Source organism: Neodiprion virginianus, chromosome 4, assembly GCF_021901495.1.
Source record: "Neodiprion virginianus isolate iyNeoVirg1 chromosome 4, iyNeoVirg1.1, whole genome shotgun sequence".
NCBI lineage: Eukaryota > Metazoa > Arthropoda > Insecta > Hymenoptera > Diprionidae > Neodiprion > Neodiprion virginianus.
In genome coordinates this window covers 6,139,681-6,164,048 of record NC_060880.1, presented here as the reverse complement: position 1 = coordinate 6,164,048, position 24,368 = coordinate 6,139,681, and the positions used below count along the sequence as shown (strand labels likewise).

The window sequence follows — 24,368 nt, the reverse complement described above, 5'->3', positions numbered from 1 at the left end:
CTGTCACTCGTCCATTCGACGCCGTCGTAAGTTTTGTGAATTCCCAAGTATGGCTGAACTTTGCCGTTCGTCACAGAGTATGCGTAACGAATCTTTTTGAAAGAATCGGGACTTGCCAGGTTAGCACCCTCCAGAATACAACGTTTTCTAGCTTCGTTCCATGTCGGTGCGGCGACGTCAGTCCACTTGTAAGCCATTCCGACATCTGGGAAGGCTACATATCCTATGGGCAACGTCTTGGGTTCTGATACACTGACAGAATTTTGACCTGGAACTGTGTTAACGAAAAATTGAAGCATGTTTAAACGAGAAAGGGTAGCGCTTTGTTGATAAATTTCTTCATTGCGATTTCATACCTGAGGTGAAGTTTTCGTAAATACAATTCGTGGTACCAACTAGGTGACAGAAGAGTTGCAAGGGTAACGTAACAAGTAAATTCGACATCTTCGGAGTTCTTCCTTCAGGCTATATTCCTCTTCGTTGTCTTACAGTTGGCTATGTCCGGGTAGGAATGTGCCAAGCTATACTCTCCGTCTGCGGACGAGTGCGTATCTCGTTAGTTTATTTCTGCAGTAACTACTAACTGAACGGCCTTGATTCGTCGATTCGACTGCGTATACGGATTTTCCCCTGCCTAATGAGGCTGGTTCACCCCTCTTTCGTCGGATTCATCGTACAATCATCTTTCAAAGAAATTTTATTTCCTGGAAACTGGTATATCTAGTCGCTGGGTTCACAAAACATAAATATTTGCATGTCGTCATCTATGGATGCGATGGATCCTGCAGTGTTAACTACGGTCACGATAATGTACATGGTATAAAACTTGGAGAGCACTGACGTCATGAACATATGCACTGACGTTAACAATAAAGATCAGTGAGGCAAAGAGAAGTTTTAGCGAGCCCCTACTTCCGTATTTTTCATATAGCTGCAAAACAACATCTTTTGACACACAAATAGGTTTCTAAGTTTCGAGGTGCCTGGACGGTAAGTGCATGTTGATAAGCAATCTAGGTTTGTTTACTTTATTCTCACAGTGGATAACACTACTGATGGCGCGACGTTTGTCATTTGTCGATACGTTACCGATATGCTTTTGTCATCGAAAATTAGTTCCAAACACCTCGTCAGAGAGCGCGGTTTTGGATCTCGTTTTACCGCGCAAATGTCGCTGTACCAGCGCTACCTTCACGGTACTCATGAATTCTGGGACGCCGAGGACTTCGAACGTGCTTGGATCACATTTTCAGTGCCGACTTTGTGCAAATTTGTGCTGAATTTGTTAGTTTTCGTTATTGAGATGATCCATGGGGCTGGACAGATTCTGAAATAAACAGTTCAGAGACAACCAGAGGTTTGTTTTTACCCAGTATGTCTGAAATTAGTTTTTTCAACGGTAAACAAATGACGATTGCAATTTGACCGTTACGTATTTACATCACCGACTTAATACTAGACCGAGACTAAGTTCGTAAATATTTTCGATAATATATTCGTAGGGTTATCATGTGTTCAATGTGCTATTCACTATAGAATGTACCATTTTCATTTCGTAGCGATTATTTCGAGTGTAAGAAGTAGTATACGATTGCTAAAACTTATACGAACGAACGCATTATATACATACATTGCAATATTGCTCGCTCAATTGCATGATATCATGTTCAATTGTATTTTCACAAAGCTCTTGGCTACTATTTTTCACCGATTTCGTGTCAAGTCGTTCCTGGTACGAATTGCATAGGAATTGTGCGATAGAAGCAACGAATGCGAACCGTTCAACACTTTATAACCGTTACTTTCAATTTTCTACAGGCACGTGTGAGCCCGAAATCTGAAAACTGGCATCTACGTCGGCGGAAATCATCGCAGACGAACCTGTAACGTCTTGGAGTCTTGGAGAGATTTTACATTTTGGAAACATCAAGCGATCGGTAAGTCTAGCATTCGAGGAAGCAAACATTAATTTGTATTTTTCTTGAAATCAGTCTGTGTGGACTTAAGTGGTTCTTATCCTGGACCTTTGATGCGTAAATGGATGGTGAAAATTTTCATAGAGGTGATTTTTCATCTTGCAGTCTTGAGCATGATCCCACAGTTTTTACGACGTGTCGAATGTTCCCTATTGAAAATTTCTATAGTAAGTCCACAGAATTCGTCCAAATCCGTTCCAAATTCTTCTGGATTTGCCGGAATCCTATAGGATCCCATAGGAAATTGGAACGAATCTGATAGATTCTATGGGACATTTTCACTATAGGGTTGATATCATTGAATTTTAAAAACAGCGAATCTCACTTCCTCCTCTGCCGCAGGCAACCCGGCATACAGGCATTGCTGTATCGAATTTTACGAATTATTATTTGCATGATGGGGCCAAATAATCGCACGCAATATCAAGTTCGACAATTGTATTGACAGAAATGTTTACTTTGCGATTATGCCCTATACATATGTTGTAAAATACACTTTCATAACCGACGTGACTACGAATCACCCTCAGGATCAGTGAGGTACTGGCAATCTATTTTGCACGGTATTTTTATTCCGTTCACAATTTTTCACCGAATATTGGCACACTGTTTTCTGTGAGTGAAAGAAAGCGGGGATCAGGAGTTTTTTTACTTTTTTCTAGCTTTATGGTTATAAACTAGAAAAAATATGTGGCATTAGCACGTCAACGGCCTTTTGGTAATTCAGCTCGCATCGTATTACGAATGAATCTGCGTCCACTGCGTGAGTCTAATGGTTTGTTGACATCCATTTTGCATTCGAACTTTCTTGCGTCTTAGCTTTCCCCTCCAGGCATACAGTCTTCGCAATTCGAGTTTGTCTATACGTATATACTATTTATGAGAGCCATTTCAAGCGTATCGCAATCGTACTACATTTAGCGGAAATAAACTTTTTACAGAAAAGAGTAATTTTTAACAAAAAAAAAAATACAAAAAATCTATCATAATATTACAAAAACGTTGTACCCCTGCAGAACTTGTAATGTTTTTGAAATGGTTCAACGATATTACTGTGCCGTGTGCGAGGATTGACGTATGTGTTACTGCAGCCTGCAACGGTTTAATTAAACCTCTATACGAAGACGGCTGGTCGCGAATAATAAGGCGTGCCGATGCAGCGATCATCAGATCACCCAGATCTCTGATTACTGAGCACGCTGATCGGTAAGTTTCTGCGGCGTTCGATCGTTATTCTGCAACGAAGTATGAAAGCGGTGTATTTAGTAATTGGTAACGCTATACGCTTGTCTACTAAGGTATTAAATAACCCCTGCATAAACTTGGCATTTTCTTATAGATCCTTACTCACAGCAGGAAGCAAAAATAACATGTAAAACGGCAATTTACCAATGCGGAATGTTCATAACATGATCGCCCCTATACCTGTGGCCTCCTTAAAAATACCGCAATAATAAACTCAGGAATTCGGGACATTACTCTTCACGGATACTTATAGCATTCTTTTCGTTATACAACGATCCCATGGGATCCCATAAAAAATCTACATCTTGAGATTTTTCGCCGTCTTTGGCAATTATTTTTTACGTATACATCATCATACATTCGTCTCGCAATGAAACTCATAATTTAGCGGTAAGAAGTGTGTACGCATACTAGGGTCAAGTTGAGTTCAATCTGTATCGGATGCATTATAGTTTTTTTTTTTTGCGATTAATGTATTATGTACGAGAATGAATATGTATCGCTGCAGAAGCAGGCATATAGATATAACCGCATAGTTTTTTCATATTAATTTCTTTTAACCCCGGAGCTTTTCTTAGTCTTCGAAGTTTTTTACCCCACCACGGCAGGTTCCCACCGTTGCGACGGTACATAATTAAAATACTTTGAACATAATCGTAGGGAATGGAATCAGGCGATTCCATCGCGATTTCAATGAGACTCTTTCAAGGCTGAACTGGTGGAGAGAAGCAGGGAAGTGCACAAGTCTGCAGTAGTTCCCGAGTTCGGTGAATCGAATAACAGTGGGCATCAGCGTTGTGCTCGGTTACACGTCTAGTATATCGGTTTTGAGAAGCTGCTGCTGTGCAGCGCATTTGCAGCATGTCGTTGCAGGTATAAGGTACTTAGTTATGTGAACTAATCTCTCCTCTCTCATTCTCATTCTCATTCTCTCTCTCTTTCCCCGCCAGATACGCAGGCAGTTCAGCGCAGCCCACGTCAGATAAGGCATCATCAGGCTATAACATGCCTTCTGACAGAAGCGGCGAACCCCTTCGTCTGGACGGGGGATACCGGGGACTACGGAACTTGGGAGCTAGCACGCGAAGCATGGACGCCGCAAACTGCGACACATAGGGCAGAGTTTATTCAGGTTCGACTAGTTAGCTGGCAGGTGCGACCCTGCAGGGGAAGAAGGAGAGGCCTGGTAGGGGTCTCCAAGAAGCAGACAGTCGTCTTCCAGGACGGCCTGCGCCTAGTCGCGTTCGCGCAAGAAACCGAGAGCACCGTCCACCGCAATGCTATGTGGTTCCCTTGCTTGGCGACTTCGCGACGCGGCTGCAGACTTGAGCCGACTTGCAGGGGGCCCTCGGCTGACACTCGGTTCCAGACCTGCAGCTCTTTATCCCCGACTTTGTCGCGGGATATGCGCGTCATCCGTGGTACGTGCCGAGCCTTCCGCTATCGGCTATCCGCAGGAGGACTTGCGGAAAGATCGTCGTCCGCTGCATTCAATCTTCGATCAATCTGTCCTCGTAGACACTGAACTCTCCGTATTATAGTTATACCCATATTTCTTCGATTTATTAGATTTTCGGCTTGCATATGCCGATCCTCTCCGATTATGGCTTGAGTGTATCATATAATATGTATACACTTTTTCGCAGGTATCAGCTTTCTTAAAAGTGATACTACCACTTATTTTAACGGTGTATGGTACATGGCTATAGACGGATGAACTAATAGTACAAATTATGAAATTTATATACCTAGACAACTTGCAACTATACATATTCAATTTGAGCGGGGTTTGTTTTATCTCAAAAGTATATAGATTGAGCTTTATTTGCACATTCTTTTCTGTTAAAATTAATTAATACTAGAGAGCGTAATTGTTTTTCACAATAACGTCAGCTATTTCACCCCACGATATTGCCCCATGCGCACGATATTTCAAAAATGGCTCCGATTAAAAACCGATTTACTCAATCAATCTCGACACCGTATTCTCCGTATAGTTTATACTCTTTACCGCCGTTACACATTTTTTTTAAACCATGCATTATTCTTTGTTAATTAAATAAGCAACTCGCAATTTTTTAAGACCAATCGAATTTCAACTTCAAACGGTCGTCATTTTGTGAAAAAAAATCGTAACAAAGCAAAGAGAATAAAACGTTTAAGAATTCAGAAATCAGATTCAAAGTAAATCGGTTCAATCGTTTTTGAGATACCGTCGGCACAAGAAAACTTGTCACCAAGTAAAACGGTCAACAATACTGTCACTAAAATGTATTTCTGTTAATTTTAATTGTATGCATGATGCTCGATCTGCATACGTTTGAATGAAACAACCCCCGATCGAATCGAAGAATCTGACTTCTATGCAATGTGCAGCGTCATTGAAATTAAGCGAGACCTCTTATTGAAATCTTGAAATTTGGTGTACTCAAAACTCACAAAAGTCGGTCGGCGATAAACTAGATTTTCGAGTGGATCGTCTATTCAGTAACGGAATCAAGCCCAACAATTTTTAAATTCTTGTCACAATTATAGTACCACCTAATGCTTTGCGGTCATCAGTTCCCCCAGAATCTAGTTCTTTCCATCACACCCGGCTGTATCCACATATTGAGACGTCTGTTTGTTTTTGGCTCAATAGTCAACAGCAGTTTGAACCAAGTGCAAAGCACCATCGTGCGCTAGGAAAACGGTACTTTTCTTCCTCTCTTTTTTTAACAAAGTATCATGTTTCATTGACAAAATTGTGCCGCGCGGTGGCTCTGATGTGTAGATATATTATGTATAATGCATATACACTTAGATTCCGTCTAATGTGAAATATCTTTAAAAAATTAGATAATTAACGGTACCTCATAGGTATATGTATTATATATATGTATATAGATACGTCTACTTCTGGTGAGTCGAATTCGAAGAAACTGTTGTATACGTGTACAATATTACAGCGGCGGTCACGAGTCACGTTGTGCAAATATACATATGAACCTATACATATATAAACCGCATCTGAAAAGTCGAAGCCATATGTTTAACATTTTTCAGGACACACGAATCGCCTTTATCGTGTTTGTTCATTCCTTCGGCAGAACGCGTACGGTACGCTGGATTATATTACGTCCTCGTCTTATGCAAGTGCGCAGACTTGATGAAGACTTTACTCGACTCGTAGGGTGCCTACAGGAATAAGCAATAAGCGACGACTCTCGACGATGCGAAGTAGGGAGATAAGTCACAAGAAGTAATGGGTCACGAACCCACTTCGGCTTCCTAATTTTATTCTTATCGGCGCACCTTATGCTCTAAGAAGAGATTATAAATAACAGCGTCTCCTCGAATTAATCAAAGGCTGCACTTCCTTTTTTTAAGGGAGTATAAAATTTGGGAATTCATATCTCGATAATCAATTATTCAACTCCATTAGGGTTTGTTTCATTCGAAATTACATAACGTGTAAGATCGAGCTCCGTTTATGCATTCATTTATAAAAATAAGTAAACTAGGACGCATTGTTATTGACAATAATTAACATTAACATATGCGTACGATATCTCAAAACCGGGTTAACCGATTTACTTCAAAGACAGTACAGTTAAATCGGACAGTTTATCCTCCTTGCCACTGTAAAAATTTTTGTTTTATTCGTTCAGTAAACAAAATAGCCCCCTCAACCTGCAGCTATTCTTGAACGAATAACCGATCCTCGGAGTTAAACGTCTAATCAAACTTGGCATCCATGGAGCCATGCCCTACATTTACGCAATTGGGCATGCAGGCTCAATTTTGATACATACATATTCATCGGATCCAGCACAAAGCCGAGTGCCTGGACACTTGATCATCGGGGAAAAGTTGGGCAATGCAAGCAGATACATATAAAGTACTCACGGCTCGTTTTCATTCGCGTTATTTATTACTATTTTTTCTTCTTTCTCAGTCACTGCGGCGAGGGAGCTTCATAATCAAAGTCGAGTATCATCGCTCCGTGGTTCCTGCAGGTGCGGCTCATTAATGGCGTTATTCGACGATTCTAATAACGGAAGAATAATAATAATCGCTGCTTCAAAGGGAATCGATTCGAAGTGCTTGGATCCGTTAAAACAACAGACGTGAATTATCAGGGTGAGAAATGATAAATTGATTAATGAGTCTCGGTTTTCAGAGGTATAATAGAACGCCGAGCAAATCGTACGTTTGTAGCTCATTCGGAGTGCAGCCATCCTGCCACTGGAACGACAGCTGGTATTAGATTATTGCTAACGAGTTTAATTAGCGAATCAATGATAAAATATAATACCACACATTACGGAGGCACAACTCGTGTATACAATTAGAATCGCGAGATAAGTACATATATTCTCCGCACTTGGCTCGTATTTTTTTTTTAATTTTATTTCTTCTCTTTTTTTTTTCATTTGCAATTATGTAACCGTGTTTCAGCTTATATTCGTGATTAATTACTGAGATTGCTGACGCGTCTTGACTGGCAATGTGTTATACATCATGCGTGAGTACACGCGGCACGTATCGCGGCTATAACGTACATTATACGTACGTATACTTATACGTATACAGACCTAATAATCACACTCGCAAAAGAACTTGACTCAAGGAATTATTACGATTACATTTAGGTACGCTAAGACGATGGTTTAATAACAAACTTGCGTCGCGATTCAAAAACACCGTGAAGTATAAAATTCGATTTGCATATTAACTGTAGCAATGTACTTATAAAATACTGTAACTATTTTTATTAGGTAATTACTGTAACTATATTATATATATTAGGAAATTTTTCCCTCAATTGGCTTTCGGCATTAGGTTCGAAACTAGATGAATTTTTGACATTCTCTGGTCTTGATTGGAAAAAAAGGAGAGAAAAATTTGTATTATATTGTAGATGTGTATGGATGAATAATTAGAAATGTTACTCAGAGGTGATATGAAATTCTACTTGGAACGCGTAATAATCTGGTTAAAATTCTTTCGTGTAAAAAATTGATCGACGCGTCGTATTGTAAGTTAAAAATATCTCGATTGTCCTTAAAATGTGTACAGTGAAAATAGGTAAACGATCGGACGAATTTCTGGCGGGAAAAATATTAGTTTTAGCTTGTTAAACTGTACACAGGCGATAGATGGTGTCGTCGATACCCGTTATCCTGGATCTCTGGGATGGTTCATCGTGGGATCCTTTGATAGCTGCAGATGGTTGCGGTTGACGCGCGTGCGCGTGCGATCTCATCAACGAAAGCCGCAACCTGTTGGCTTGGGAGATACTCGTGTATTTATTATACATGCCGGTTAATAGTCCAGAACCGAGACGGAATTATAAACGGCGTGAATTGGGGGTCAAGTTACGTCTGGGTATTTTAGTATTGGATATTTCGTTTTCGCGGTTGTTAAGATTCCCACTTTTTTTATATTACCAACGAAGAGAAAAAAAATGAAGAAAACTAAATCCTAAAATATCTGTCTAATTGTATAATAAATTCACTGTACATTTTAATTGCACAGAATTTGAAGAATATTGCTGTGCGAGTACCGCAGAAATTTTTTTCTTTTTTCCTTTACTTTATTGATTTAGAGCCATGTACAATTGTAGGTACATACGTATATAGCAAAATTATCGGGAACACGTGCAATAAATATACAGACTTGTATATTAACGACAAATAAATAATTTCCAATCATTTGATTGGCCCGAGTGTTTCCAGCTGAATTATTTTACATTCCTTCGTATATTTTATGCTTTACAAGCGAGCTTTGTTCGTTTCCTCGAATCAGTATGCATTAGAAGTTTCAAAGACTCTTCAACAGATTCTCTCACAGTATATATCAGTTAATGTTCGAATTTTTTTTTAACCGCTCTTTTCGGCCTTATTTATAATATACGCTAATTTGGATACACACATGTGTATTCGTTATTTTTCCATCTACATACGTATGCATATATATATATACAACATGCAAATACGTAATTCATACCCAACCACACTTCGTGTATCTAACATGTACAGAATATATAATATTATATCAGAAAAAAGCCAAACCGCTGAGAATTATTTAATTTATTATACCTTTAAAGTTCAAACACGGTGTATAAATCACACTCATTAGTTTGGAATTGCAGCGGATTATAGATTCATGCGATTTAATAATGTTGCAGCTAGACAAGACGATGAGAAGCGCTGACGATGAAGAGGGAGAGGAAGAGGTCAAGGGTGCGCGAAGTACGGAGGAGGATTCGAAAGAAGAAGAAGAAGAAGAAGAAGAAGAAGAAGACGATGATGGTGAAGAATAAGAAGAGGCGGAGAATTAAGGCAGATAATTTGAGTACACAGTAAATAGCAAGGAACAAGAGATGACATACTATCTATAAGTGAAGTGGAGATGAAATAAGAGGAGAGAACTCGAGATATACGGAAGAGAACTGCAGTACAGAGGAGAGAACCTCCTTTTAGGGCAGTTAGCGCAGCACTGTTGCGGCTCGGTGCCCGATGGTGAACGCCTCTTCGCTCGTGTCTCGCTGCCGCGCTTGCCTCACTTGGATTCTCTCTTGTGGTTTGCCTCGACAGTCCTGCGACCCCGATCATTCTCGGAATGCACCGAAGACGTCAGGTTTTTATAGAAAGACAGAGAGACAGAGAGAAAGAGGGAGAAAGAGATGGCGAGAGAGAGAGAGAGAGAGAAGGAGTAGGAGTACGAGAGGGGGGGGGGGGGGGGGGGGGAGAGGAAGAGATAGGGAGACTGTGAGAGATCTTGAAAATCCAGGGAAATGGCGACGAAAAAGTGCGCGCTGATAGAGACTGAAACACTCGGCTTAGCCGACGAACACCGCCCCATTCCAGGATCTTTCACCTGGTGCATTTCGTCCCGAATCTCTGCATGCTGCAGCGTTCGTTCACGTATATACATACAGGTATATATTTATATGTATATATATAATATATATATATATATATAATCGTAAAATAATATATACCCGTTGCATTGAACCGTTAAATACCTACCCAGGTCGAAATGCCGGTAGATGCGAATTTCACGTCTCGGAGATGAATTGCTCATATTTATATACATATAGGTATGTATACATACATTATGTGTGTATACTAGGTAATAGTACACATCTGGAGGATATTATATATATGTATATATAATATGCTTGATTAATGGAAGATTATCGTCTTGGTGTAATTGGTTAAAATTAATGGTAAAATAAACACGTTTTTATCAATACCATTTTACATCTTGCATTATTAGCCGGTGTATAGATTTGTGTGTGCAAGTTATTGGAATGTTTTCGCATACTTGAAAGTGTCGAAAAATATATTTACAGTTACACCAAAACGCATACAGTTGACTCAGACTTGTATGTACGTCATTTACGAGATATGTACTATTCATGAGTTAATTCCTGGTATCGCAAGTACTCACCAGGTGTCACATTGAGCGCTCGAGTTCTCGCAACAGAAAGAATTCGAAACTCTATTTTAAATAATAAAACGACGTAGTCTTGTAACGAAGAAATCCGTTCCGCGGTGAAATGGGTGTAAATTTCACGTTGGCAATTAATTGTAGAGAATTTCAAGATTGACACAACATCATTTCTACTACGCGACTTTCGCTACGTAAAACTGTATCCGAGTGAAATTATTCAAATTTCTAAATGCGTCAATACACAACATAATTGTATTCACCGACTAGACAGTTACACTGGGATTCGTTGTGTTATTTATCATCGCGATTAATAATATCTATGCACCTATAACTCAAAATGTCAATATAACTGCTTGAAAATGAGTCAGCGTCTGAGAGTTATTGATTGGATGTTATAAGATTGGCTTCGATTTGCAGCGACTCGTTTTTTCTCATTCACAAATTTCTGACATGCGTACATACGTATATATATACATACATACATATACACTTATGTACCTGTGTACAGAATAGTATGAAACACTCTAGCAAGAACATAAAATGAAACAAAAACAGAAAGAAAAAAACAAAATCGCGATACGAATGCTAACTGACCTATATATGTAAGTCGTATCAATGATTTCCGTCTAGACTCTGCAACAGAAATTGATTGGGGGTGAGATAACCGCAACGCTTTTCTCTGTTACAGAAGAAGAAGAAGAAGAAGAAGAAGGAGGAGGAGAAGAAAAAAGGAAAACGAGATAAGTACGGAGAGAAAGATGGGCCGGGAGAGGAAAAGGAATCTTCAGAGCTCGCCTCACCTTTCCGTTCCATTGACTCGGTCATATGTGTTTGGTTAAATATGTTGAACCCCGCTCGCGGGCCCGCCGCGGCTCCTCGTCGAGTAGAGGATGGAAGTCGTTGCCCTCTCGCTGTTTGCCCTACCGTCGTCGTCGTCGGCGTGAGCCATCCTGCCCCTCCTCCTCGAGGCACCCTGGCGGCGGCGAAGGAGGTGAGCGAGCGCTCACCAGCGGCGGCGTACAGACAGGTGCTCGGAGGTAGGTAGTAGTGACGGAAGATCGCCGGAGCAAAGTAGACCATCGAGAAATCTTCAGTCGACGAAAGATCTCCGCCGCGGAAGGACCGTCGTGCCGAGTCTATAAACGCATATATATATATATATATATACGTATATATGTATATATATACGCATATACCTACGACATAACAAACACGCCAAATTACACCCTTTTATATATGTATATATATATACATATACAAACATACGTATAATATCGCTGGCTACGTTACTATAGACAAGATATAACATATTCGACGTTCTGCGATAACCGATCGCAAACGCGTTCATCGGCATAATAATAATATCACGTTTTATACACGGACTCTGATAAATGATCGATCATTCGGGGGGCTTCTCACGCTCCGCGTATTTCAGATTTTTTTAGTACCTCCTTATCACCCACCCCCGATCCACCCCCGCCCCCTTCGCCGCCCCATATCATTATTCTTACGTTCCCTCTGCCAATCCCCTCCTCCCCCCGCCCCTCACCGCTATTCCTTCCACCTGTGACAGTAGTTGGGAATCACGCAATATTCGATTCTGTGTACGGTACGTTATTGCTACACGCATAATCGCACGGTTCAACTGTCAGGAACGTACGTTATACCATATGTAGAAGACGTGCAGGTATATATTATACATATATATATACATATACATATGTAGCGATATTACCCACGTTACGTATATTCGATACATTGCCGCGGTAATTATGCAGCGAATTTTTCTCCCGGGCGGTGATGTGAAGTGATTTATTCGTTCGTTCGTTGCTCAATTTGTTTATTCATTCGTTATACTTGTTCAGTTTTTGGCTTTCATACATACATTACACCGGGGAAATCAATATATTGCGTATAATTCTTCTTAAATACATACAATCAAAGTGTGCAGTTACGGTGCTCCGCATTATATATTATCAGTATATCCTACATAGGTAATAATAAATGTAATATTAGTAACGATGAATCGAAGTAATTAATTCCTGTTCAGGAAAGAAAACGACGTCCGCTAAAAACAAAAATACATGAGTAAATAGTAATTTTTCATACTTTCTTTCTTTCATGGATTCATAATCGGGGGTATAAAATTATACAAAACGACGACGACTTAAATCGTTTAAATACCACAACCATCACCATCATCGCCATCATCGTCATCATCATCATCATCATCATCATCGTCGTCGTCGTCGCCGTCGTCGTTATCGTCGCTGATACGAAGATCTTCACGGTGAAAAAGACACGCCGATACCGAAGAGAGGAAGCCGCTGAAGATCGTTGCTGCCGGTATGCGGCACGCGAGGCCGCAGATCAGCTCCGGGTAAAACGAGGAAGCGCGTTTGCGCCCGCACTCACGAGGTAAGAAAAAAAGAGAGAGATAGAGAGAGAAAGAGAGAGACAGAGAGCGAAAAAGAGAGAGAGAGAGAGAGAGAGAGATTGAAATTGCACCAATTTATTTTTGCGAACCGGTCCGTTACGCACCGTTTTGTGTTTGCACGATTAACAACCAAGCGCTGTTAATCTGTATAATTCGTTGTAGGTTTATAGGTTATGTATGCGGGCGCGAAACTGAAATTCCGTACAGTTCGAGATTTCAAGCAAGTGACGGGCGTTGATTACCAGAGAATAAGTATGGTTACAGTTGTAGATCGCGAGATGACAAGTGATCGAAACGTTTCAGCAACTTACCGGTGCGATTATGATGAGTTGACTCGGTTTTATAGACGATTTTAAATTTCGCGTATATCTTCTGCTATTCGTCACGGGATGCATGATGAAATTTCACGAGGCTCCAAGATCATCGCAGGTTGTCTCAACTTTTCAGTTTTGTACTGAAATTTATGTACGTCCTTACCCTTTGGTATGTCATATTCGCAATCTGGACCTAGAAGATCGACATCATTTAGAAGGTAGATCGATCATCGTTACTTTAAATTACTGACCTCGATTTTACATATATTATATAGCGTATACAGTAAAGCCCAAAAGTGGGTTCTATATCCACAATTCGAAACTTCGGTATTCCATTAAGGATTATAAATACCGTTAGATTGATTGCAAGACTCGAGTTAAACTAAAGACTGACTTGACTTCATTTCTCGAAGTTTCATAACGATTTCTAGGTGAATATATTTTGTCTCGCGGTTACAAATCAATTCGCTGTAGGATTAATTCACTAAAAATAATAGTTAAAAATAATATCTAACGTTTCATAATTGTTACGAAGGGTGCAAAAAGAAATAAGTTACACTGAGAGAAATTTTGTTTTCTGAGAGTTTTTATACAGGACATCATAGTGGAATGAGTATCTACCGTTTTATGGTACCTAACGTTTAAATATTGCTGCAATTACAAGAAAGTGTGAAAATGTTAAAATAACTACTTGTCAGTGAAATTATAGTTTTAGTTTGATAATATCTACCACATTATCCAATCATTGAAATCATAATATGTTTGGTGTTGTTCGCGTAATTTTTTTCCATTTAAATAAAGTTTCAACGTAACTTTATCGTTGCACTAGCATCAAGTTACTCCAACAGTCATTGAGAAAATCCATCACGAGTGACTATATCCCAAAAGAACAGTACAACGTGTACCTATACTGAATTTTCTGATTACAGCAAAAAAAAAAACAAACAGATTTTCATTCTATTCTTAGCCGCAATCTATACATTTTTCGACTATCGTAAAAAATGAAAATCAGTACGGATCGTACAGTGTAAAAAATTTTCTCGCGACAATATCAATTATAATATCAAGCAGATCGGTCAATTTTTCCGTCCAACTTATTATTCGAATGCACGAGGAATACCGAGTGTATAATAACACGCCCATAGAGTAAGTATTATATAGCCGCATTCCCGCATGGCGCACGCATATATGAGTAAACGAAATATATAGTTCGGTGCAGTAAATTGGAGGGGATAGAATGCGGTCCATCGAGAGCAAGTGCATGGCAGCAGCATTGGAAGGCTGCAGGCCGGCAGGGGGAAAAGAGGGAGGGAGGGAGGGAGGATAGCAAGAGCGGATGCCGGGGTTTAGAGACTGGCGAAATTCCCATTGTACCTTTGGGGGCGGCGGAGAGGCGAAAGGGCGAAGGAGGGGTCAAGGTGGGGGCAGAGAGAAGGGGGCGGCGGGCCCCACGTGCGATTCTCGCGGTTTGTGCGCCGCGGAGGGGCGGCGAGCTCGCATTCCGATTAGCGGGTGACCCGCAACCGAGCGACAGACGTGACGTATGTGTAACGCGGAGTAGCGACGGTCGCCAAGCTGAAAATAATCGATGCATCGATTGAACGAGTTGAAAAACAAAATAATCGAACGCGAGTCGATTGAATCGGTAAAAATTAATACATCAATCGATCGTTTCGTATTTTTTTCAAACGGTGCATTCGAAACATTCCGGTATGTAGTCTTGATGGCGGAAAAGTTTTTTTCGATAACCTGTAGTTTCATTCAACCTCGGGTGAAAATATTCACCCATCTTTCACTTACTGTATCAATAGGTAATTTATAGTAAGTAAGAATGTGATAATTACGTCGTTAATGGGAGTAAATATGAAAAACCGATTTTGAGGAAAAATAATCGATTATTTAGCGTTACATTAATACGTGTCTAATGGTTTTTGATGTAGGGAAGAAATGGGCCCTATACGTCAAAAATTATTCTTAACAAAGCAAATTGTTTTCTTCACATTTTTTTAGAATCAAAATCCTTTTGTTAATGGGCCAATTTTACTCCTACCACGCCTACTTATCCAACATATGAAGAAAATTGGCGAAGTACGTCAGCTTTCCTTCCGACAAAGAAGGTATCCCAGGTCGATCTCTTCGATTTGATCTGTTTTTTTGTAGCATGTTATAGTAGACTAAAAACTGAACGACACGTATTTTTTTTTTTTCACCCGCCATTCAACACTTCAAGGGGGTGAAACCATCCTTCAAAGTAAGGCATGTCAAATGGCGATTTGGTAATTTTTTTCCATTTTTAACTAAGAAAAATGCATTTTTCATTTCTCGTTATGAAAAAAACTTTTTCAGTTGGATTGATTGAAAAATACTATGCAACTGCCAAATCGCCCCGTGACATGTCTTACTTTTGAGGGTTGCTTCACCCCCTTAAACTGTTTAATGGCAGATAAAAGAAAATACATGTCGCTTAGTTTTTACTCTACTATATCATATCGCAAAAAAAAATCAAATCGGAGATATCGACCTGGGATACCTTCCTCGTGAGTTTGACCGTTTCCTTTCACAATCATTACAGTGCCACTCCATGGAAGTTGGCAATTGTTCGCAAAGACGTTGGAGCGGACCGACGACTCGCGTGCGGAGCTGTGCGTATATTTCGATCGGTCATCGTTCCGCGTATTCCGCGGCTCCAGGGTCGGCCGATCATCGTGGATCGAGCTGACCGATCGATCCATCGGCCAGAGCATCTCTATTCCTCGGAATAACTGTATAAACGTTAGATGCGTCGCAAGTTCGCGAACGGTTTACGCGACGCGTTACGCTGTATGCTCGGCGTAATTCAGCCCCTTTACGATGGTGAAAATTTTCCTGCACGTTTCAGGATGTGTGGAACGTATGGTCAAGTCAAAAATGTGTGTCGGATGAAATGAAATCAAGTCGAATCTGATTCAAGAAGGTCTCGGTGATCCAAAAAAAAAACGTTTCAGCCTTGAATTTCAGTTGTAAACAACTTGTTGTTTAACAACGTCAAAGAGGTCGAATTATTTCATCGTTTTTTCACCCAAAAATGTCTTTCTTCCATCTGACACGATTGAGTGAATAGCTCATTTTCTTCGTTAATCGATTACCTACAAATTATCTCATACAGATTCGTTCTTGAGTTTGTCAGTTAGCAATAAAAAACCCGATGTATACAATCCTAATCACAATTTTACTCAGACTATCTGTGGATAAATCATTTTCGAATGAAATGAACTATCGTTAATGGGAATCAGATCCGCAATAGGAATTTTTCGGTCTGAAATGGTAGGACAATGATATTTTTATGATGTAGTTGAAATAATGTGGTGTTTACAGTTGAATTTCATTCTCTTAACATTTTCTCCAATTCGTTACCCGAAATTGAAAAGTTGAATTTAAGTATATTATAGCTTCAGGTGCGCTATTTAAAACTCAGTTTCATTACGTCTTGGTTTCGACACTTTTTTAACATGAGTGTACATCGGTGAAGGTGATTTTAAAATTTGACAAACAAAAAAAAAAAAAAACTCTGTGATAGTTTTAATTAAAACAATAAGCTGATGTTAGTTTCACGAATTTTAGGGATCCGTCTCTTTGCGAGTAATCCTAATCTAATTGTAAAACTCATTGTTCCGCAGTTGAAGAAGCAACTCGTCCCCCATAAAAATTTGTCACTACTTCAGTAATTACTTTTTCCGTTGTTTACATAAAATTGAATTAAATTTAAAAAATCAGCGGTTTTTCACCCGCGTATTGTGTGAAATTTTACACGGTAATTTTTACTCTAAATCAACTTCAACTACTCGAGTATACATCGTATTTAATTACGCGACATCTCTGCATTGCTGGCAGACTGCTCTACGGTAATATTCATCAATGCCTTAACCTTCCGGCTAACTCGTTTTCAATCCGGAATAAAATGCTAGTTCGATTCTATACGATTTACGTGACAATGACTGGCGATGCGGCCGAACGACGTGAGAGGTTGTCAGTCATTGTCACATAATTCGCATAGAATCGACCTCGCATTTTATTTCAGAATGAAAACAAGTTAGCCGGAAGGTTAAGGCATTAATGAATATTACTGTAGATGATCCTCTGTATGAGTTAATCACTCTCTCGGCACACTTATTATCATATACGAGTATGTACATACCTAACAAGTTACCGAGACTCGGAGAGTTTAACGCGTGTCCACGCGTCGCGAGTCCGGTTTTCTTATCTAAACATTCCTCTGTATGGCGTGTATATAGGTCATTCGGTATGTAATATTGCAATATATCGCGAAGATGGCTTAATAAAAAATTCCCCGCAACGCCGAACGCCTAAAATATAAACGTGGGAAAGTATGCATAATAACAATACAGGTCTACAAAAAAATATGTTTTTTCAGCTGCATGGGATGTTTTTGGTGAATATAATGTTTTCGGGTGTCCTGAATCCAAAAATGACTTCCATTTTCCTCCGTCATGTATACAGTATTCTTGCAAAATACGTGGTGGTTGCATAAAAAAAAAATGCATAACAATAACGAAAAATGTACCATTTTATTACATTGAACCAAACGATATTTCTTATAAAATTAAACAAACGAATTTTTTGTAAAATGTGTTTAACAAATGAAACCGTAAATACGAGTTGACGAAAAAACCTGACGTGTTGAAGCTTTTTGAGTATTATTCCCGGTTTCAATGAGTGAAAATCTATAAGAAAAAGTATGAAAAGTTTGTATAGTTTTCTGGTTGCAGGCCTGTGTAATTATATATTTATGCAAAAATTGTTTTAATTATACAAATCAACGATGAGACATTTTTCTAACGGAATCTGATTTGATCTGTTTATCTATTTGCATTATAATTTTATACATTTTTTCACATCTACGTATTATCATTTTTAATCATTAACTTTCAACCATTCAAAATAGTAGAATACAATTATTTTCTACGCGTATCGAACTGTGAATTCAATATTTTACGGAGCTGGATAAAACGTGTAAAAATTTATGTTATTATACCGTTGAGGTTAAGTTTTTTCCCATATATATAGTTTTTTTTTTTTTTTTCTCGGACCTTTGATGTAAGCCGGAACAATATATTTTGCTGATGTTTTCAACGCACATATCCTACTATGTACAAAGCCGGCAGACACCGCGACGTAAATGGAATGTTAAATTAATTTGGTGTAACGGGGCCAAGATTACGTATATCAATTCGAACAAGTTTATCTCCATGGATATTATCTCTTGATCCTCGCGCTTACAATATATATAGTCCATATAACTTAAATGTATACACAATATATTATACGAATATATTCGTGTGTGAATTGTACAATATTATACACGTGAGTTAAATTTTATGCAACGATCGTTCAATTAAACGCGAATGTATACTAAAATGAAACGTGTGAGAAAACCGTGCGGTCGAGATTTTAATTTTTACGACAATCCTTGCACTGATTGCCATTTTGAAATAATTATTTCTCTAAATAGCATAAAAACATAACCGTATTTTTCGTAGTTATAATTTAACTGAAAAATCGTGGTAATACGAAGCAATAGGCTGTAAATCTCAATACATTCGACATGTGTCGCGATTAATTTCCTTGCGGAAAAAAGACCCTCAACTTGGGTGTGAATTTATCGAACCCTCGACCTTTTTTTTACGGGAATCCAGTATTATCCGCGAGTTTGGAGTGCGAATTCACAACCAAGTTGGGGTTTTTGCCCGTGAGGGTTCAGCATCACGTACTGCGAATGTATGCTTCAGATCTGTAGTGGCTTCTGACTGTGTTAAAGGACGCAAGTCGGGTCTTCGGCAGAGCCTTTATAAGCGATTGGGATAATAACAGTCTTGAAGAAGCTATTAAATTTCCTGCTAATGCGAGCATACATAGTTTTATTGTATACTGTAAAATTGGGTATACCGCTGCAGCTCCGGAATATTATAATAATACTGATAAGCGAATATTTTTTTACGGTGAAATGAGCAATTTTTTTCTTCCCTATCTTTAGTCACGGTCAACAGACAAATCGGTTTATTCAATTTATCGCGTTTCTCGATAGGGACTCACAGACTTTTTATTCTTCGGTCCATAATTTGTTCCTTTGGCAGATGAAATACTGAAGAGATTCATTTGCCCCATAATTTTTGTACAACATATAGCAATAACTGTTTCTGAAAACTGTGCACAGTGTGAATTGTTATCGACAGAATTGTCCGTCGTATGTTATAGTTTAACGCGCATGCGCTAGAATCCGAGAGCAGTTGTTTCTCAGGGTGACCAACCGTCACGAACGTAATTTGAAAAATTTTCACAGTTGTCGCTCGGAATTGAGTTTAACACCGACAGATGTGAAAATTTTTGCGTTTGGTCATCCTGACAAACAACTGCTCTCGGATTGTAGCGCATGCGCGTTAAACAATAGCAGATGACCGAACATTCGGTCGTTAGAAATTCACACTATATATAAATAACGATGCGAACAAATGATGTCTGAAATGATTAACACTGTTTTTTAGAATATTATATCGCGTCGGGATGGATGTATGTTATACATATATACCTAACGGTGCTACAACTTGTCGGTATTATTTAATTACGTCAGGCATACGTGGACCGTGACTTATTAGTCTTCCAGAGCATGTAATATGTATGCTAGCCATTGCGATTCTCGGTGAAGCAGTCCGATGCATCCATCGACCCGGCACTTCTCGCAAAGCTAACAGTTTGAAATACATATTATATTGTGTAAGAAGGAAGCAAACTCGGTATTTTCTGGCCGATCGTAAGTTTGCGATATAAGTCGTGGGTGAAGTTGAAGACGAATCTAGCAAACACGCGAGTTGAAAAGATCGTTTGTTCACGAAGTACGAAATTTAGGTTAGGTTCGCGTAACGTCAGCTTTGCCCGCGACGGCGCATGCGCGCGACTCGAACGCGCTCGTTTCGGTTCTCCGCGCACGCGCACTCGCCGACTCACTCGATCGTTACAAAAACGGTTACTTTGCGTACGAAAAACACGCGTGGAAGAACGCGTAAGACACGCTCGCGTTGTGTAAAGGATTTCTCCAATCCGCCTTCACGCGAAGGAAGAATTTCCCGGAGTAAATTCCGTTTTTCTTAACGTACGTACACAGAGAGAGAGAGAGAGTGAGAGAAAAATCGCCGCCACGTCAATTACCAAATACATTCGAAATCCGCGTAACGAAGCGCTGAAAGGGAGCTGAGAAAATAAGAGAAAAATGAAGAACGCGATCGCGGATAAAAAAGGCCGAATCGATTATTGATGCAACATAATTGACAGGCATAAGAAACGCATGGGCACTCTTGCGCGAACCGATCTCGACACCCATAACCAATTGTCCCTACACGCTCGATTTAAACAATGAAGATGGCTAGTTATCTACGTTATACCGTTCCCTTAGTCCACAATGGCGGCTTGTTTGGCTTGTACTGTATAATCGAGTTAAACAGTTACCCGCTGCAGCAGCCGGTACGTCTTACACAATGACCATTATGATCGTTTATTTTTAACCACCGGTCAACGTTAACTCAACATCCGCAAACTGACGTATACATCTGTATTATATTATACGTTTACAGCTGTATACACACGAGGCGGGCGTAAATATACAGCTACTCGACGACTACTTAAACATCCGTAGCAAAACTGTGCAAATTCCATTCAGTTTCACGATTACTGCAGGCACGTGGCTTTCACGCTCGCGCGCTACTAAAATCATCGTCATCGTGTAAACCAGGACGGCTTTATTTGTATTCCGAAGTATATATGTATACATGTAACACAATAAGGCACATAACGCGTTTCGCGCTCTTTTTGTCCAATGAACCTGCACTTTTTAACATCGACGCGGTTCTTTTGCTTTTTATTATTAATGTAACATACCATTTTATATGGTACACCTCTACTACACATTTTTTACACAATGGAGGTGTACTTTGAAACCGTAATTATTTTTTTTCTTATCAATTCTCACATCGCGAAATCCATAATTTATATATCATATTTATTTTTCTCTGATTTGTATCTGGATTTTTTTTTCTTTTTGTTTTTTTTTTGTTTGTCAACAGATAGAAATATTATTCGAATCGGAAAGAAAAACAAAATCCATCACCGTAATCAACTGTTTCGTGCGATTACAATTGTAGATGTTACATTATCCGACAATTGAATCAGTTGACTACTGTAAAATATACCCTTCGTCGAATGAAGAAAATGGGATTAGAAGCGAGATTTTCCGATTTGTACGATGTATTTGAAAAATTCGTTTGGTTTTTTGTTTTTTTTTTTCTCTCTTGTTTTCACTCCGCGGATTCGAACTTGTTCACATGTAGTAGCTGCACGCGTGCAAACGTGAGCTAGCTCTTGATTTTCTTTTATACTTCTTTCATTCGTAGCTTATGCCTGTAATATGTAGTATGTTATGTATAACGTATAACAAGAGTGCCGACATGCCAATTGAGTGATTCATATCAGCATCAACCCCGATGATCGTTGAAAATGTATGTACGTACCTATACATACATATTAACATTATACAAATATAACGTTACATAAGGCGAAGAGTTCCCGCAGCCATCAGCGGATATACCTACACAGCGGCAGTATACACGGTGTAATATATCAAAAAGAGAAGGTAAATACATCTCACACATATACGTATGTGCGCATGTGTGTGTGTGTGTATTTGTACTATGGACGCGTGTATGTTATACGAGCGTAAAACCGAACGCGCGGCTATTAACCCGGCAAAAAGTTGAGCGATACGAGTCATTGGGTTACAAACGTACCGACTGTAAAGTCCTCTGTTAGTGTGTGTATACGAATTGTACATGTATATGTTACGCACGTACACGTACGTTATACCGGTTCACGTCCCGATTGCATGTTGTATAAAGCAAATTGTCACCGTTCCGATTACAAATTGTAAAACGATTAGGTTTAATATTATATTAACGCACTGGGCTTGTAATTATAGAATAATTTGTATCTCATGATAACGTGCAATACGATACTGATTCACTGCGGTGTGGTTGCTGTGACGGGGTATTTTAAAGGAGATTCCGGTTGAAAGCGGTTGCGTAGCCTTGGAGATTATGATATTTTTGCGCCAAAAATGTCGGTGGAGTTAACGTAAAGAAATTGTTATTTTGTGAATTTTTTTTTAGCGATTTCAAAGAAGTTTAATTTGAAAGTTATGTAATTACGAGTATGTTTTGCTTTGCTGTGGTCAAAACGTGATTCGAAAATTGGAAGATACGAAGACTGTACAAAGAGGTTGCGTTGTAGGTTGATTGGATAAAATAAACCAAAACGAATAAACTTATACGCCGAATTGGAGCAGGGTTGAAGCTCCGAATTTGCAAAAGTTTAGAAAGCTCCTAATTCCGAATTATTTGGTCGTGGAACTTGAAGTAAAGAAATTAAACTCTTATGTTTGAGCAAAGTTCCGATAGAGCGAAATTCCAAAAAATAAAGTTTCCGTAGAGTGAAATTCCGTCAAAAAAAAACCAGAATTCCAAACTTAAAAATATGGAAAATCCAAAACAAAAAAAGCTGAAACTGGTGAAATTTCTTCAAACCATAAATTCCCAGAATTCAAAGTCCTCGATCGTGCAGAATTTCGATGTTTCAGATTGTTGAAATCTTCTCAATTTCGAAACTTTGAGCGTCGGAATTCGGACGATCCGAAACTTTGACGCGTTTCTCCGAAGTTTGATTTCGGAATTTGGCGCTCCCGGAACTTTTCAAATTCGGAATTTCAACCGCGTCCCGGAAAATTGTTACAGTAACTCAAAAATCGTTTCAAGTTCAAATTATCTTTTCCTTTCGTTTCCAATCATCCTCTGCAACGCGTAAATATTTTTAAATTCAAAAATTTATTCTTTATCGACCAATCGCTGTACGAATTTTTTTTTTTTTCTTTGTAACACGCGACGTACAGCGGTTCGCATTACAACGCAAGCTCAAGGCTTTTAAATCCCAACGAACGTGATGCACACGATTATACACCGTCGTCGATTTCCTCCTTTTTCTCCGTCCCTTCTCTTCCCTTCCTCGTTTTTCCAACACACCCGACACCCATCCCATCCATACGCGTATACGCAGACATACACGCCTGCAATATCTACCGATTGTGAGATCGAGCCGCGACAGCAGATCTCGCTGCAGCAGCTCGGGCAGACTTTACGATCATTGCCGGGTATGGGTGATACATACGTGGCGGTACGGATAATACGCGTTGCCTACGTCGGTGATTTTTTTGTTAACAGTAAAGTATTAACACCTGTTCGCGGCCCTGCCCACTCGCCTCGGGCTTTATACACGCGCATTGCCTCCTCGTGTCGTCGATACACGCGTGTACGTGTAACGTACGTGCGCACAATAATCTGCTGCCCACAGTTCTCCGACCAAAATCATCCGCTCGGCATGCTGCAGAGACGGTGGATCTGCACCGCGTTTGTAAGGTGTGCTATATTATACACAGAATCACCGAGACTTATGGTAATTTTTTCAGGAGCGTCAAACTCGCGCGTGTTTCAGACACGACGATCGGTATCCGCCTCGTCATACGATCGTAACCGATACCTCGCTGAATATGAAATTAGAAAATTTGTATTTCGTTTGAGGCTAACTGTACCTCCTCGATGTACCCGGCACTAAATTAGAACTCTCTTTTTCTTTTTCCTTCTATCTATTCTCACCCCGTGGGATAGAAAGAGAGAGAGAGAGAGAGAGAGACGCGTGGGATTATATTTGCAGAGATCGAGGAGCTAGTTGGCCAAATATCAATACGTCTTGTTAACTTTATCACTGGATGTAGTTTAGGGTGAGCCGAAAAAAAAAATAAATAAAAAAATAACCTATGGAATCTGTGGTGTTGAAAGGACCTGTTTACCGAGAAAAAAATTC

The 24,368-nt window shown here is 39.5% G+C and overlaps 1 protein-coding gene across 4 annotated transcripts in view; it reads left to right on the top strand.

The window, feature by feature from the left end:
• Positions 1–11,709: 11,709 nt before the first annotated feature.
• The window catches only part of LOC124303782 (uncharacterized), a 40,096-nt gene continuing 27,437 nt past the window's right edge, over positions 11,710–24,368 (top strand). Inside the window, exons 1-3 of one of the 4 annotated variants that reach the window (XM_046761428.1) lie at positions 11,891–12,351; positions 12,530–12,658; positions 12,946–13,082. The gene's annotated coding sequence lies outside the window, so the exon portion shown is untranslated. Of the gene's footprint in view, positions 11,829–11,890; positions 12,352–12,378; positions 12,659–12,945; positions 13,083–24,368 lie in introns of those variants that run through there. The other 3 variants (XM_046761431.1, XM_046761429.1, XM_046761427.1) reach the window with 3 other exon arrangements.